Source organism: Polypterus senegalus, chromosome 1 (genome assembly GCF_016835505.1).
Source record: "Polypterus senegalus isolate Bchr_013 chromosome 1, ASM1683550v1, whole genome shotgun sequence".
In the NCBI taxonomy this organism is placed as follows: domain Eukaryota; kingdom Metazoa; phylum Chordata; class Cladistia; order Polypteriformes; family Polypteridae; genus Polypterus; species Polypterus senegalus.
The window spans coordinates 16,239,842-16,255,951 of record NC_053154.1 but is presented as its reverse complement, the minus strand read 5'-3'; the positions used below and the strand labels follow the sequence as shown (position 1 = coordinate 16,255,951).

The window sequence follows — 16,110 nt, the reverse complement described above, 5'->3', positions numbered from 1 at the left end:
AAAATAAGTGTATTTGTGGAGATTCTCATAACTTATGTGGAGACTTCACAATTTTTTTTCTTCTGCTCTATAAATACATTCAGCAGTATTGTCTCCAAGATAACCAAAAATCACCTGTTTTTTCTTGTAAATCCCTGCAAATTAAATGTGGCCGTAATAATTGTTATGCTCTGGCAAAACTCAGGAAATTCACTCCAAATCATTAAAACAACTCCCCAAGAGCAGACATCTAGTGTCATCTCAAAAACAACGTGAGTCAGTCAGTGTTGGAGGTCTGCTCTCAGTTGCTGTTCCACAAATTGTGTCCCTACTTGGTCACACATTCAAGCAGGTAGTTCTGTTTTGGTTCCTCACAGCCTGGTGTACTGGCGTAGCAAGCAAAAACATGAACTCTGCTCTCTTTGTTTCCATTAATGCTACTAAATAAGTCATTTGAACATTATGTTGGCCAGATAACTTGTATTTATTGTGTTTACTCTGCTTTATAGATTACAATATCTTCATTTTTAATGCCAGGGCAAATATTCCATACATTTTCATTTATTTGCTTAGCAGATGCTTTAATCCAAAGTGATTTCAAAGAGGGTCAAGATAATCAGTCTGAGGGACTGTTTGGGAGCACTGCCTATAAATGTAAATCACAATCGATGTGATTTAAATTGATCCTACGTTTGGATATCTTAAAGTATAAGCCCTAGGGATGGAGGGATGGGTTAGATTGCTAGCTAAAGGAGTAACTCTGTTCAGGGTACTTAGTGACACTTGGTTCCGTTCCTGTAAGCCTTGAAGGTCCCTAAAGTGTGCCTTTTATGCCAGTGCCCTGGCACTTTTTAGCTCCATTCACTTCTTCAGTAATGAAGCTGTGTCATGTTTGTTTACTAGATTTCATTCAAAGCCTTCCAGTCCATCAGCGTCTCAATACTAGGCATGATTAAGTTTATTTGTTGGTGAAGTGCACATGCGCTTATGTAAAAGAGTAACTGACACTTTTTTTTTCTCTTATAAATGGTGTTAAGTTTCAGAGGCAGCAGTGAGAAATCCTTCACTAATGGGTTACAAGTTGGCAAAAAAAAAAAACCTGGGAGCAGGCTTTCAGTGCCAAATTGTTGTTACTATTTCATAAAAGTTCATTGCTTCTGATTAGAAATCAATGACAACGTTTACTACTCCTTTTACTCTTTCATTTCGTGGCACCAGAATCGAGTTGTGGGTATTGTCTTTGGCAGGAGGGTGTGTGCTTCCGAATTGTTACGCTTGATCTAAAGCGGACACGAGAGGATGTACCGGCGAAGAAAAGAAGAGTAACGAGGTCCTGTCGATTGTTTTTTTACAAGGCCATATATGTAAACCAAATATTATTGCCGAGAGTTTTCTTTTTTCTTCTTCTTTTTATTTTTGCAATGTCTGTTTCGAGTCTACCCCGCGCGCGTATAACTGCTGATTACGGAGAGCGCTCTGCCTAAGCTAGTAGGCAGAAGAGCGTGAGTTCATTGAACTCGGGCGTATGAGTTAATCAAAAAGGAAAATGAGGAGAAAAAGAAGAAAAATCGGTGGTTGAAACCGTGATAGAGCCCACCGAAGCAGTGATGTAAATAAAAAAAATGTTATAACTCTTTAATTCGGAGATAGTATATGACGGCCGGCATGAAGAATACGGGAAAAGGCACACAGCAAAAGAGACGATTACTCAGCTCTTTTATGTTGAATCTTTTTGGCTTGTTTGTTGTGTGCGTAAGCGTTGTTGTGTTACGTTTAAAAAGGGGTTTATTTTGCCGATGCTTTGCCAAATTAATATAAAAAAATGAAAGCGGGCGGTAGCTGTATACGGCGCCTGACTGTGTGTGTGTGTGTGTGTGTGTGTGTGTGTGTGTGTGTCTTACGCGACCGGGATATAAGCCGCTTCCCGTGCTGGAAAAAGTTTAACCATATGTGTATCATCTGTGTCAGGGATTATGGGGAAAGAGCTCTTTTAAAAGAAGAATAAAAATCACAGTTGCAGGTTCGTATCGTCAAATTAAAACAATCGGCCGAGAAAGGGGTCTCTGCCCCTAATGTGTGCTGGCAAAATGTGGTGATGTTTTTGTTCTCGGTAAACAGACACTTTTTCGCTATTCTTAGGATTTAACAATGATTTGAAGTGCACTGAAAACAAAGTTGGGGACACGGGTGGTGATTTAGACTACAGTTTGAGCGTGTGTTGTGTGTGTGTGTGTGTGGGGGGTCATGGGGGGTGTTGGTGGTTGTTTAAATGCTTCATTTCTGGCAGGTTGAGAATTAAGGGAGTTCTAAAGAGCAATGCCAGAAAGGTACTGGACACTGAAGGAAGCCCCCAAAAGCAGTGTTCGTTCTTCTCATTTGTTTCCCCCACCGGTCACATTCGGCGAATGCGCCCCACGCGAATGCTTTTTGGGGTAAGGGCTTCCCGGTTAGGTAGTTACATACAGCAAGCCCAGACCGCAAAAAGATTCGCGAAGGACATCAAAAAATTCCAGCTAACGTCGGGGATCACCGTCTAGATCCAGAGCGCACACAGGTGACCAGCGTTCTGCAACAAGCAAACGAGCCCGAATTCGAATCCATCCATCCAGCCATTGGAAAACTGAGGCGATGAAGCTTTTTTTGCGCTTTAAGTCCTCCTCCAACTCCGCGCATTCAACTGAAGAGACAGGGGTTCCTCTAAGAAAGGCCAGACACCCAATCCAGTACGTGCACGATTTGTTCAGTACATTAGTACCTTTCTTGCCACGATAATTTATGCATGGGGCCGTTTTTTGTTGTTTTTTTAAGCAATGGCATTTTGTCTTTAACATCACCCCGTTGGTATTGTATCCTCTTGATGTTAAGCTGTCTCTTGATGGAGCTACTGCAGCAGCCTAGTAGCTCTGCGTAAAGAGAAACTCTCCCCCCCTTCAGCACTCAATAAATAGAGAACAGCAAGGCAGCTCATTGGCGCAAACCAAAATTCGTCATCCACCAATCGGGGATCTTCTCACATCAGAACCCCCCTTTTTTAAAAACAAAAATTTCTATCCAGCGATTTTCAATACAGATTAATGGACTGGTAGGTCTACTTTAGATATAAAATAGAGATCTATCTATCTTTACAGATATAAGGAAATGATGACACGTTTTAATCTCCAATGGCTTCATATATGGTGTATTTTTGCATGTATGTGGGTATGTGCGCGCGCGCTCCCTGACGCGCGCGCGTGTGCATACACATAATAAACACACACACGCGCATACACAAGCCTCTTCTATTACACGACTGCGCTTTTATTTCTAAGCAAAATGTCTTTATGCCTTAAAAGTAGATTCAGCTGCGCAAATTATAGTAGCGAACTTTTCGCAACGCTGACAGTTAATCAAGTCAGAAGAACGTATAAAAATAAAGCAGTGCATGTGTTTATAAGTAAGTGTAAAAACCCAACATTTCTTTTAAATGCATTGCAATTAAGTACAACGTTGTATGAAGGTACACGTAAGTAAAATTATACAGTCCTCGTGATTATTATTTTTATTTTGATCAACTTTTTTTTTCTGGTATACCTGGAATTATAACATTCACTACAGAAAACAGCGACAGGAAATCCAAAATCTTTACTATAGTTGGAAATTTTCAAATTTGAACATCATATCTAAAAAGATAATAACTGAAGAAAGAATTGCACTGACCTGATGGAAAGTAAAAAAGAAAAGTGCCTTGCAGTGTAAACACAACAACTCCTTCCAAGTCCATCCCACACTGGAGTCGGCAGACAGATCTCCAAATATGTCAGGGGCGTTTGCTTTAATTCCGACTTACCACCTCGAATTCAACAACCCAGCAAGTCAGTCCTCCCTCCGTGCCAGAATGTGAGATGAGTTTTTGGTGTTTTCTTTCCGAAAGCAAAATTTAGAAAGCTCGATATCCTTTTCTCTTGTTATGTATTTAAGTTACTGTACTGAGTGGGAGGGTCACGATCTTGGTAATTCTGTATTTCTGGACCATCCCCAAACTCTCTGTCTAGAACTTGGTGCAAGGGTAATAAAAAATGCAAGCCCAGATGGCACCCTGTTGCCGTTTTGATTGGGTGGTCTTTTCATTTAGGGACGTCTCAAGTAAGTCACGATTTTCCCCTCCGTTTCGAATGCACTGTGACTGAAGCCCTGACGCAGCCAACGCATATTACTCACTTTAACAGTCACGACTTGGAAACCCATGCTGTTTCCCCTAAAATTACACCGCCGGCATTGAATTATTGAAGAGGATCCTGCCCTGTCTGGACTGGGCGTTGTGACTGAATAGCAACCGACTGACGACGAGAAAAAAATAACAAAAAAAAAAAAAACTGGAAAAACAGCCCTGGAGAAGAAGATGAAGAAGAAGCACGGCAACAGCAATAGCAGCAATTATACCAGCCATAAAAATCTTACATTTTAAGCGTAAGAAGACCACTCTGGTTTATAAACAAACAGGATACCCTATCGAAGTAATCCTATATTTATTTCTTATTGCCTACATGGGAATTTTCTTTTAACATTACGGAGGCATGACATTGGTTCTGCGTGCGCTGAAATCGTGTACTGTAACTGCACTATATGTGTGTCTGTATATCCGTACACAAATGTTAGACACCCTACGATTTTCAAACAGTACACAAGCATTTCTATCTTCATGTTTCACTTCGTATTCGACTATTCTGGCAGATGTGTGTGCAGTATACATGCTGCTACACACTGCCATATAGATTCATGTTTTCGAAGCATTTGCCTTTATATTAATATTGCCGCCATCCTTCGTGTTCTCTGATATAAACGCTGTTTCTTTGTATGGGTCTTGGGGATGTCCTTGGCTAAAGAATCAGCAGGGGTCATTATTTAGTATAGTAACGGTGAATTAACGCAGCCTATCCCATATCTACAATAACTCTTCTGCCGAACAAAGAGCGTGGCTGTTAATTTAGCCACTCCACCAACTCACCTAGCAAAGGATATGACTAAGAAGCGCGAGCGAAAGGGGGATATGAAAACACTGTGATCTGCTGGAGGTAGGAGCACTTATAGGAAACAAAAAGCATGACGTGGGTGGAAGAGAGATCCAAATAAAGCAACCTATAGCCTTCTGTTCTGGAATCAACATCATCAGGTAGAAGTGGTTCAAAAGATACAGGCGGGAACCGCAGCAAAACAGGTCTCGGAGCGCAAGACATAACGAGGGAGATCTACTTGAAGCCGCATTCGGAAAGCGTCGCTGCGAGATTTCAGCACCACGTAGTTATGGACAGCTCCTCTGGTGACAGGCTATTGAAATGCAGCCTTCGCTTGTTCAGAGTAAGCAAAAAATAATAATAATTCTGATTTTACCCCCAAAAAATGGCATGGAATCGCACCGCAAAATGTTTTTTTTTTATCATCCCCGCTGGAAGATCGCAGATATATATATCTACGTGTATTTTTGTTTTTCTCATGGATTCTCTTCAGTCTTGTTGAGGGTGTGTTCAGATGGTGCAGTGGATATTCTGCAATCGTGGGGTTTTTTTCTTTGGTCTGAAAAGGTCCAGTGCTCAGATGTACACATCACAGGGGTTTTCCTTTAGGCGGCTTCAAAATTCTTGCGGAAAAAAAAAAATGAAGAGAGAGAGACTCAACAGCGCCGACAGACAAACGAGTGTGTGCAGCCGCTATTGATTCAGAGATTTACAGTCAGGGTGATTCCCCATCTGCAAAAAAAATCCTTATTTGCTTGCAGATGCATGCACACACACACACCAAATACACTTACACACAAGACGATAACACGGGATACACAAATCAACAGGCGAAAAAAAACCTTGGACGGTACCGCTTGCGAAAAACGGGAAAAAAAAATGCTACTCTACGGACACGTGCAAGTGCATGCATTACTTACCAGGCAGTAGATTCCCGCTGCAACGGAGAGGTAGAGGAAAAAAAAGAAAAGGAGTAAGATATGTGTGTATAAATGTATAAATATATGTGTGGGAGAGGTCTGTCAGTCCTCATGTTTCTATACCGACTTGCAAACATTATATGCATGTCCAAGTTTTCTTCGACTCGCGCTCCCTTTTTATACAAGTGCAACCCTCTGTCTATTTCTGGACCGCGATCAAATCCAGATGCTATTTTTAGAAAGCAGAAAAAAACTCACAAAGGCATTTCGTAGGAAGGTTACGTGGAAAGCATTAAATGTACATTAATTTTCTCCTCTAACTCTCGCTGCACTACTAGCTTCTGACTCCCTTTAGTTGCATCATTGCAGGGATTTTTTTTTCCAAACCCAACGCCTTCATTTTTTTTCCTTTCCTCTCTCTTGTTGCACAAATAACAGACAACGTTACTTTATTGACTTCTGCTCCAGCTGTTAGTTTGGTGTCTGTCTCATCGGAATGGTAAATATCGAATAATTTACATATTTAAAATAGGATGTAGGTGTCAAACAAGCTCCTTTGTTGTTGTTGTTGGGTTTTTTTTTTAAACAGGAAAGCGCTCAGCAACAATGGTGTTGGTTATTTTTCCACCCCCATAATTTGATTTTAAATAGCGTTTTTTTGTTTGTTTGTTTTTTAAGAATAAAAAATGTGGACTGTGGAATGCAGCTTTTTGGGCATATGTAATTTACCCTGCACAAATCTAAGAATTAAAGCTTGTTGCTCGAATAAAAAAGGACGGGTTTTTTTTTTTTTTTCTGTTCAAGGCTGCGTCAGTTACCAGTCATTGACGTCACGTTTAGAGTTTCCCCTTTGGAGCCTATAGTAGATCATAAAAGATGTCTCCACTGGACTCACTGCACCTCCAGCTGTGATGAAAATTCCCTAAAGTGCATGCGTGTTTGTATCTAAAAGCGTAAAAAGAATCCGTCTATTAATGCCTATATGTTATTATTTTTTCCGCGCGTGTATATGTGTGTGTGTAAATTCCACGATCAAATGGCTCTCGTTCACTGCACTGATCTTTTCCTCCGCGTTTTTCCATTCTATATGTTTGTCTTGTCTCTTAGAGTGACGCAAATGACAAGAGCTGCCGAAGCTGGCTCGTCTTGTTTTCCTCTTGCCCACGCTCGCGGCTCGGTCTCCCACGGAATTGAATCAAAGGGCTTCCCAATAAAAAAACGCGTTTCACATTGCCTAGGCAGTAAGCGCTACCTAAGTGTGTCATCAAAACAAGATCTGCTCACATAATAATAATAATAATAATAATAATAATAATAATAATAATAATAATAATAATATAGCGTTCTTCATTGACTGCATGCGCAGAGCGCTGGGACAGGTTCTCAGGTAAAGGCAACTATAGATTTTACTGATTAAAGAATTACTAGACTTGAAGCCTGTTTAATAATAATAATAATAATAATAATAATAATAATAATAATAATAATAATAATAATAGAATAATAATAGTAATAGCCCCGCGACCCATAAGCAAGGTTTGTAACTGGAAAAAAATAAAATAATAAAAGTCACCATAGGCATCACAAACAAATTTCATTGGCCACAGAATCGCACATCTGCATCCTATAGGGGTTGATAGGCGAGAACAAAACTCGCAAATTCTTGCTCTCCAACACACCTATTCAAAAAATTATTTTGCATTCTGCAAGCCACCTCGAGCAGTCACGAGGAGTGTGATTATGAGCCTTTATTTAGAAACCACGATTTTTCAGCACACAGGGGAAAACGTTTGCTTGAAATAGACGTTTCAGAAAAAAAGGGCAGTGCCTGTCGCAATAGGTTGTTGCTATTTTTAACCTTATGAATGGCTCTCTCTTCTATATGCCCAGCGCTGCAGATTTGCACTTCGCTGATGCGACTGCACCCAGCCAACTGATACACCAAAAAGAATCAACAGCGACGGCTTTGATTTAAAGCCATCCATCCATACATGCGTTAGCTGAAAACGGCTCTTTTGTGTCATTTTCCAGTCCAGCCACGCTCTTTTCTTTGGGGTGTTTAATTGTATTTGATCTATGCTTTGTTGTTAAAACATTCACTTCTCAATTAAGCTATTTGTGGTGCAGCGTTTAATATGATCGATTATTGTGTGTGCTTTATTATTAACAGTTTATATGTATTGCACCAGCGCATCATTTAGTCTCCGAAATTGTTCAATTTATACTCCGCTTTATTAACGTTGAAAGAGGCGTTGTCTCGAAAATGGACAGAGCACGGATCGTAGGGATTTTTTTACCGCCTCATAGTGATGGTGATTGAGTTGCGGGACATTTGGTCAAGCTTTTTCGTGAAATGTCACCCCCAGAATCGAGCACCGTTAAGCTCAGGAGTTTCTCCCCTTTCTTTCTTTCTTTCTTTCCTCCCTCCCTCCCTCTCAATGGTTCTCTGCTGCAGTGGTGAATCTTTCAATCAGGCGAACAGTAACAACAAAAAAAAAAAACGAATCGAGGCGCCTTCGGTAGCTTGCAGTACAGGTAATTTATCGCAAGGGGTCGCCAGATGTAGCCAGAAAAGACACACACAAGCCAGCCAGGCAGCCCCCTCGGCTAAGCTTCAATGGGAGCTTTCTGTGGATTAATGAAAATGTCAGCCGGAGAAGTCATTTAAAGAGGCAGAAGGTTTCCATTGAGCACGAAAAGGCTCGACCGTCTCAGTCGTGTTAAGGGGGATCAGGACCGGGAAAGCTTGATGGTGGGGTGGCACCTCATCTCCAAGCTTCCGTTTTTACCGAGACGGAGTCGAGACGCATATTCTCTCACTCCCTTCTTCTCTGCGGCGATTTCGCGAAGACACAGCAGCGACGCGCTGGTTTAGGAGAGCCACCTCCATCCATGTTTTAGGGGGCGGGGAGCGCGAAATTCAATACGAACAACAGAAAAGACGAAAGAAAGGCGTCCCAATAGGAGCCGCCCGGTGCGCCGTTTCATCTCCTAAATGTTATTGTCGCGATGGCGTGTGTTGTATGTGAATTGTCTTAAATGAAGCCTCGGGAAATGTCCTGTGTCAGCGTTGTAAAGTGGAAGGCTACATAAAAAATACGAACTAACAACACTTCTGATCTGAAGAAGGAAAGGGCCATTAATTCCATTTTGAACGACAGAAGGATGTGGCAGCTGTAGCTCGCCAGTGTTTTGTGAATGAATCGGCGCTGAAGTTGACGCTCTCGGTCACCAGAGGGAGTTGTGCCTGCTGGGGGAGGCGCTGAGGTGGCGCAGTGATGACGGCTTCAGTAGGCAGCAGCCAGGCGGCGAGTTTTAAACACTTTTAATGTGGCCCATCCACGTTCTCGTCTTTTTCCTTATTTTTAACAAATCCTTTATTTTTGCTTGCTTGAAGATAATAATATTATTAACCCTGCTGGACCAGTGATGGGGGTAGGTTGGAATGGGAGTATTCTGGGATACAGTTCACCAAAGTCCACTAGGCACCAGAGAAAATGGGAGACAAAAAAGAGTCGCCCCACAGCTCTGCACATGCTTTATTGTGTCTGTGGTGTCACCAAGTAAGATAACCAGAGACTTACTGGCAAGAATTTCATCTCGAGTTTTTTTTTTTTATGGGTGTGCATGATGTCACAATGGGAATTAATGGCATTTCACATCATTTATAACCTGGTTCACTTAAAAACAGAGAAGATCCCATTCTTTGGGGGTCTACTCCCTTAAGTCTTGTGTGGACCCCATCAAATCACACAGCACAAAGACTTGCAGTTTAGGATTATCAGTAATGTAAAACTGGCCCAGTATTACTGTGTGCGCCAGTGGACAAGTCTGGGTCCTTTGGGGGTGGGAGGGGGTCTAGCTCAAGACTGAACTGCAGCATCACTCAGATTGGTACTGGAATGGAGAAAACGTGCAGACAATAGAACCATGGGTAAATATACTTAATTAATAAAGTAAATACATGCAAAATAAGTTCTGTTAACGTGTTTCTGATCACCAGAATACAGTGCCTTTGTTATCTTTCTGACATATAGTGCCTTTTCACATCTATCTATCTATCTATCTATCCATTTTATAGTACCTTTCACATCCATCTATCTATCTATCTATCTATCTATCTATCTATCTATCTATCCATCTCTCTATGTATTATATAGTGCCTTTCACATCCATCAATCTATCTATCTATCTATCTATCTATCTATCTATCTGTCTATCTATCTATCTATCTATCTATAGTGCCTTTCACATCTATCTATCTATCTATCTATCTATCTATCTATCTATCTATCAATTATATAGTGCCTTTCACATCCATCTCTCTATGTATTATATAGTGCCTTTCACATCTATCTATCTATCTATCTATCTATCTATCTATCTATCTATCTATCTATCTATCTATGTATTATATCGTGCCTTTCACTCTATCTATCTATCTATCTATCTATCTATCTATCTATCTATCTATCACAGTAAATAGAGCTTTTCCCATCCATTATTTGTTAAATACAGTTAATTATACATACATACACATAAACTGACATACTGTACAATATGTGGTGACTAAGCACTTCACTACTTATTGCACATATTTACTACATGTAAATGTATATATGTACTGCATATAGTGATGGGAAAAAGAAAGCTCAACTTTTCAGTTCTATGGTCATTTTGTCTTCATCCTCATCAGATCATCTAAATTCAGGCGACAGATAACTGGCATACATTTGTAATTATTTATTTATTTTAATATAAAGTGTATTTATCCATTTGTCTATTTTCTGAAACTGCTTTTTCTTTTACAGGATTTTAAGAATTTTATTCCTTTTCCATGATCATTGTTATTTTTACACATAGTGAGCGCTGGAGTGGAAGGATCGAGGTTAATGTCCCACCCAGCTGGTCTGCCATAATGAAAGGGCCACAGGAGTGGAGACGTCACCCGGCCCGTCCATCCGCTCTGGCACACACAATACATACTATACACGTACCCTGTATATTGTACATAGTATATACTGTGTCTTCAAAGAGTATTCAGACCCTTTTACTTTTTCTCACATTTTCTTATATTGCAGCCTTGTGCTAAAATTGTTTCAGGTATTTTTTTCTCCACATCAAGCAACACTCAATAGCCCAGAATGACAAAGCAAAAACAGGAGTTTGGAAATGTTTGCAAATTTGTTAAAAATTTTTTTAAAAACCTGAAATATCCCATTGACGCCCATATTCAGAGGCTTTGTTTTGGCTCAGGTGCCTCCCATTCCCATCCCAACATCTTGTTCGGAGTCCACCTGTGGTCAATTCAACTGATTAGACGTGACCAGAAATGGCAGACATCTGTCTACAGAAGGTCCTACAAGTGAACAAAAACCAGGCCATGGGGTCAAAGTAATTGGCTGCTGAGTTTAGAGACAAGATGGAGTCAAAGCTCAGGTCTGAGGAAGACTACAAAAATTTTCTGCAGCACTGAAGGTTCCCAAGAGCACAGCGGCCTTCATAATTCTTAAATGGAAGAAGTTTGGACCAACCTCAGCTCTTCCCGGACAAACTGAGTAGTCAGCGGAGCAAGGCCATGGTAAGTGAGATGACCAAGAACCAGATGGCTTCTCTGGCTGAACTTGGGAGAACCTGTGTAGAAACTGGAGAAACTTCCAGAAGGACTACCATCACCACAGTATTTACCAAATTTGTGGCCGGACGGCACATGAATGCCTGTGTGGAATTTGCAATAAGGCATGTAAAGGACACTCAGACTGCGAGAATAAAAATTCTCTGGTCTTATGAAACCACAATTGAACTGTTTGGCCTCAGTTGTAAACGTGATGTCTGGAGGAGACCGCTCGTCACCTGCACAATACCATTCCAATGGTGAAGCATGGTGGTGGACTGGGGAAATTGATAGGCTTGAGGAAAAGCTGAATGGAACAACATATAGAGATATTATTCATGAAAACCTGCTCCAGAGCGCTGTGAACCTCGCACTGGGCCAACAGGACAACGAGCCAAAGTACAAAGCAAAGACCGCGCAAGGAGTGTCTTAGGGTCTACTCTGTGAGTGTATCTGAATTTGAGATGCCCAGCCAGATCCCGGACTTGAACTTAAGCAGACATCTCTGGAGAGACCAACGGTCTCCATCCACCCTAACAGAGCTTGGAAGGATCTGCGGAGAGGAATGGTGGAAAATCCCTAAGTCTAGGTGTGTGCGTTTTGTCCCATCAAACCCAAATAGACTCCAGGCTAGAATTGTTGCCAAACAAACTACATACTGACTACAGGGCCTGCATACGTGTGTCAATGGAATATTTCAGTCTTTTAAAATTTAGTAAAAAGTCCTAGAATCCTGTTTTAGCTTTGTCATGCTGAGAGTGTTGCTTGAAATGGGAAAAAAAAATCCTTTAAATGATTTTAGCACAAGGCTGCAACATAGAAATATATATATATATAGCGAGTAGAGATGACACCTCACAGCATTTGGACCCAATTAGGTGTCTTCTGTATGGATTGTGCATGTTCTCCCCATGCTTCCACCTTCCCTGGGGTGTGTAGATTCCCTCATTTCAAGGATGTGCAGGTTTGTTTTTTGGTCAGATCTGATCTGGTACAGTGTTAGTGAGTGTGATTCTCTTCGTTTGTGTCCTGAGGTGGACCGATGTCCCATCCTGAGTTGATTCTGGCCTTGGTGTCAAGGCTGCCCCTGGATAGGCTGCAGGTTCATGCGACCCTGTAATGTAAAAAAGTGTTAAAAGTTTTGGGATACATAGATACACGCACAAAGAAATATACTGTATATAATCCACCTTAATAAAAGAATAAGTGTCTGTGTGTCCGTCCGGCTGCTTTGTTACTCTCATTCCAGCAGATGGTGCTTCACAAACGTTCCTTTATATTGCAAATGTTTGTGATGCGCCATCTGTTGAAATGAAAAATGCAATGCATTTTATTACTTATTACATGCATCATAAAATACATTCCAGTAGATGTTGCACTGGAAACATTAATGCTGAGTACTTGGATTTCAACCCATCTTGTATGAGTAGCACAGCTAGTGTTTAACATAAACCAGGACTGCAGTGGGTCAGGCCAGATTAAAGTACACTCTCTCTTTCTCTCTCTAATATATATATATATATTTATATATATATATATATATATAGTCACACACGTGTGAGTAGGAGACAGCTAAAGGGCCTGAATAATAGGAATTCCACTTCACAAACGAGGGGCGGCGAGGTGCAATGAGTTACTTTCTCAATCCCTTGCAGATCATTCTCGGGAAATCTCGCGTGATTCCGGCGCCTCCGATGACGTCACTTCTGGTTGCGGTGCCTATGAAGACATTTCTTCTGGTTCCGGCACCTCTGAAGACTTCCGATTTTGCCAAATAAAACTGCCTTCTTTTACTATCATCAACAGTTCTGTTTTGGACTCTGACCCGTGACAATTTAACCATTTTACTGCCAGGGCTACCCCAAACCTTTGATGTCTTTTTGACAATTTTTGTGGCACCCCACCAACGTTTGGGACTCTCCAAGTCTCTCTGTTCCATCATATATATACTGTACAGTGTATATATATATATATATATATATATAGCCAGCATATATATATATATGTATACTGTAGATGTATACTGTATATAGTGACTGATGACAGGTGGCACAATTAACCAGCCAGGATGTTCCAATTTGGAAAGACAGTTGGAGAGGACTTCCGGGGAATGCTGTCTTCCCCGAACTGTTATTTGGCAGCCCGTCTGGGTTGCAACAGCGCCCCGGATTCCTACAGGGCTGTGTGGGAATTATTATTTGCCAGCGCAGCCCTGTTGGGATCCACGGATGCCGCAAGGGGGAGCTATGAGAACTGCAGGAGCTGCAGAGCCCTACTTTGGGCTTCAGCCGCACCTTGGAGCAATTCCTGATCTCCTTAATGAACCACCTGGAGTACTCCGAGTATGGCTTAAATAGGAGCCAGCCGCCTCCCAAAAGACCCAGAGTCAGAGGATAAGGCTTGTGAGGCTCATATCCGGAAAAGAATAGAGGCTGCAAGACTCTAGAGGAAAGGCGATGAAGTTTTATTCCAGCTTGGGATTATTGGTAACGATCCTTGGGGACTGCTCTGAATCTAAGTGCCTTTCCATGAAATAAAGGCTTTTGTTGAACTAAGCTCCAGGTGTTGTCTTTTTGGGTCAGGTTGGAGCAGCAGGTGTGCCCAGAGTCTTCTCTCTCTCTCTCTCTCTCTCTCTCTCTCTCTCTCTCTCTCTCTATATATCTCTCTATATATATATATATATATATACAGTGGTGAGTGGCAGAGGGTGGTACCCAAACGGGATGCCCAGGAGGACCAGAGGAGGGCTTACGCCTCCTCCAGACCACAAGGGGGCGACCGCCCGCGCGGCCTTGGGGACCACGGGAACAGAGCTTAGAAGCTTAGCCCTATAGGGGTCCATGGTCAACGCCAGGGGGTGCCCCAATGCCTGAGGAGCCCTGGCCCTCAGCACTTCCACCACATCCGGAAGTGCTGGGGGGAAGAAGACATATGGAAACACCCAGAATGCTTCCGGGTGCGCAGCCGGTACTTACGCCACACTTGGGAGTGCTGGCGGAAGCTAATCGGGAGGCACCTGGAGCACGTCCAGGTGTGTATAAAAGGAGCCGCCTCCATTCGACGGCTTGAGTTGGGAGGAAGCAAGACGGAGCTCGGGAGGAGTGGAGTGGAGGCGGACCAGATAAAGAGAGGCATTGTGAGGCCTGGACTTTGGGGGAGTTTTGGGGTTGTGTGTGGCACTTTATTTGTAAATATTGTAAATAAACGTGTGTTGGGTGAACTAACAATGTCTGCCTGTATGTGTCCAGGCCAGTTTCCACTATATATATATATGTGTGTGTGTATATATATATTAGAAGATGAAAACAATCTAGACTAGTATGGGCCAGTCTGCCAAACAAAGCTTGCCAGTCTAAAGAAAACATCAAGTCGAGTTTTGAAAGTCCCTACTTGGTCGCTTATTCCAAGTGTCTATGGTGTGTCCATCTCTCCATATATAAAATCCAACATCTGTCTGTCTGTCTGTCTGTCCACTTTTCACAAGAGAACTACTTAACGGATTTAGATCGGGTTTTTTTCTATAGTTTAGTTGAATATTCTAGTTGATGTTACGATTTCTCTCATTGTGCTACAGTATGTATTATAGTTCATTAACGGTACCGATTTATTTGCGCAAATCTGAGAGACACGCAGCAGGCCAAGGGGAGAGGGGTGGGACCCTCCTCAGTCTCATGCCAGCCTCGAGGCGTATCTTACCTCCGCTAAGCTAGCGAACGAGAGAACTACTTAACAGATTTACATTTTTTTTTCAATAATTTGCTTGAACATTCTGGTTGATTTTGCGACTTCTGTCATCACGTTAAGGATTATAGTTCACTTGCAGGAGCGATATATTCTCGCTAATCCGAGACAGAGGATGCAGGCTGAGGGGAGGGGGAAGCATGACATCAGGATGCGGGAGCCGGGCAGAGCCCTCCTCACACTACTTGTAGCTTATTCCAAGTGCCTTTGGTGTGTGTGTGTATATTTATATATATATATATACTCAGCAAAAAAAGAAACGTCCCTTTTTCAGGACTGTGTATTTCAACCAAATGTTTTAAAAATCCAAATAACTTTCCAGATCTTCATTGTAAAGGGTTTAAACAATGTTTTCCATGCATGTTCAATTAACCATAATCAATTAATTAACATGCACCTGTGGAATGGTCGTTAAGACCTTAACAGCTTACAGAAAGTAGGCATTTAAGGTCACAGTTCTGAAAACGCAGGACACTAAAGAGACTTGTCTACCGACTGTGAAAGATGCCCAGGGTCCCTGCTCATCTGCGTGAACGTGCATTAGGCATGCTGCAGGGAGGCATGAGGACTGCCGATGTGGCTAGGGCAATAAATTGCCATGTCCGCACTGTGAGACGCCTAAGACAGCGCTACAGGGAGACAGGAAGGACAGCTGATCATCCTCGCAGTGGTAGACCACGTGTAACAACACCTGCACAGGATCGGTACATCCGAATATCACACCTGCGTGACAGGTACAGGATGGCCACAACAACTGCCTGAGTCACACCAGGAACACACAATCCCTCCATCGGTGCTCAGACTGTCCGCAATAGGCTGAGAGAGGCTGGACTGAGGGCTTGTAGGCCTGTTGTAAGGCAGGTCC

General features: G+C 42.1%; 2 long non-coding RNA genes across 2 annotated transcripts in view; one reads left to right on the top strand and one right to left on the bottom strand.

Moving 5' to 3' along the window:
• Nucleotides 1-16,110, bottom strand: part of LOC120523175 — a 224,339-nt gene that overhangs the window by 164,041 nt on the left and 44,188 nt on the right. The window contains exon 2 of the long non-coding RNA XR_005632564.1: nucleotides 5,891-5,907. This is a non-coding gene — a long non-coding RNA (uncharacterized LOC120523175). The remainder of the gene's footprint in view (nucleotides 1-5,890; nucleotides 5,908-16,110) is intronic.
• Nucleotides 1-16,110, top strand: part of LOC120523180 — a 34,883-nt gene that overhangs the window by 3,622 nt on the left and 15,151 nt on the right. The gene's annotated exons all lie outside the window — the stretch shown is intronic.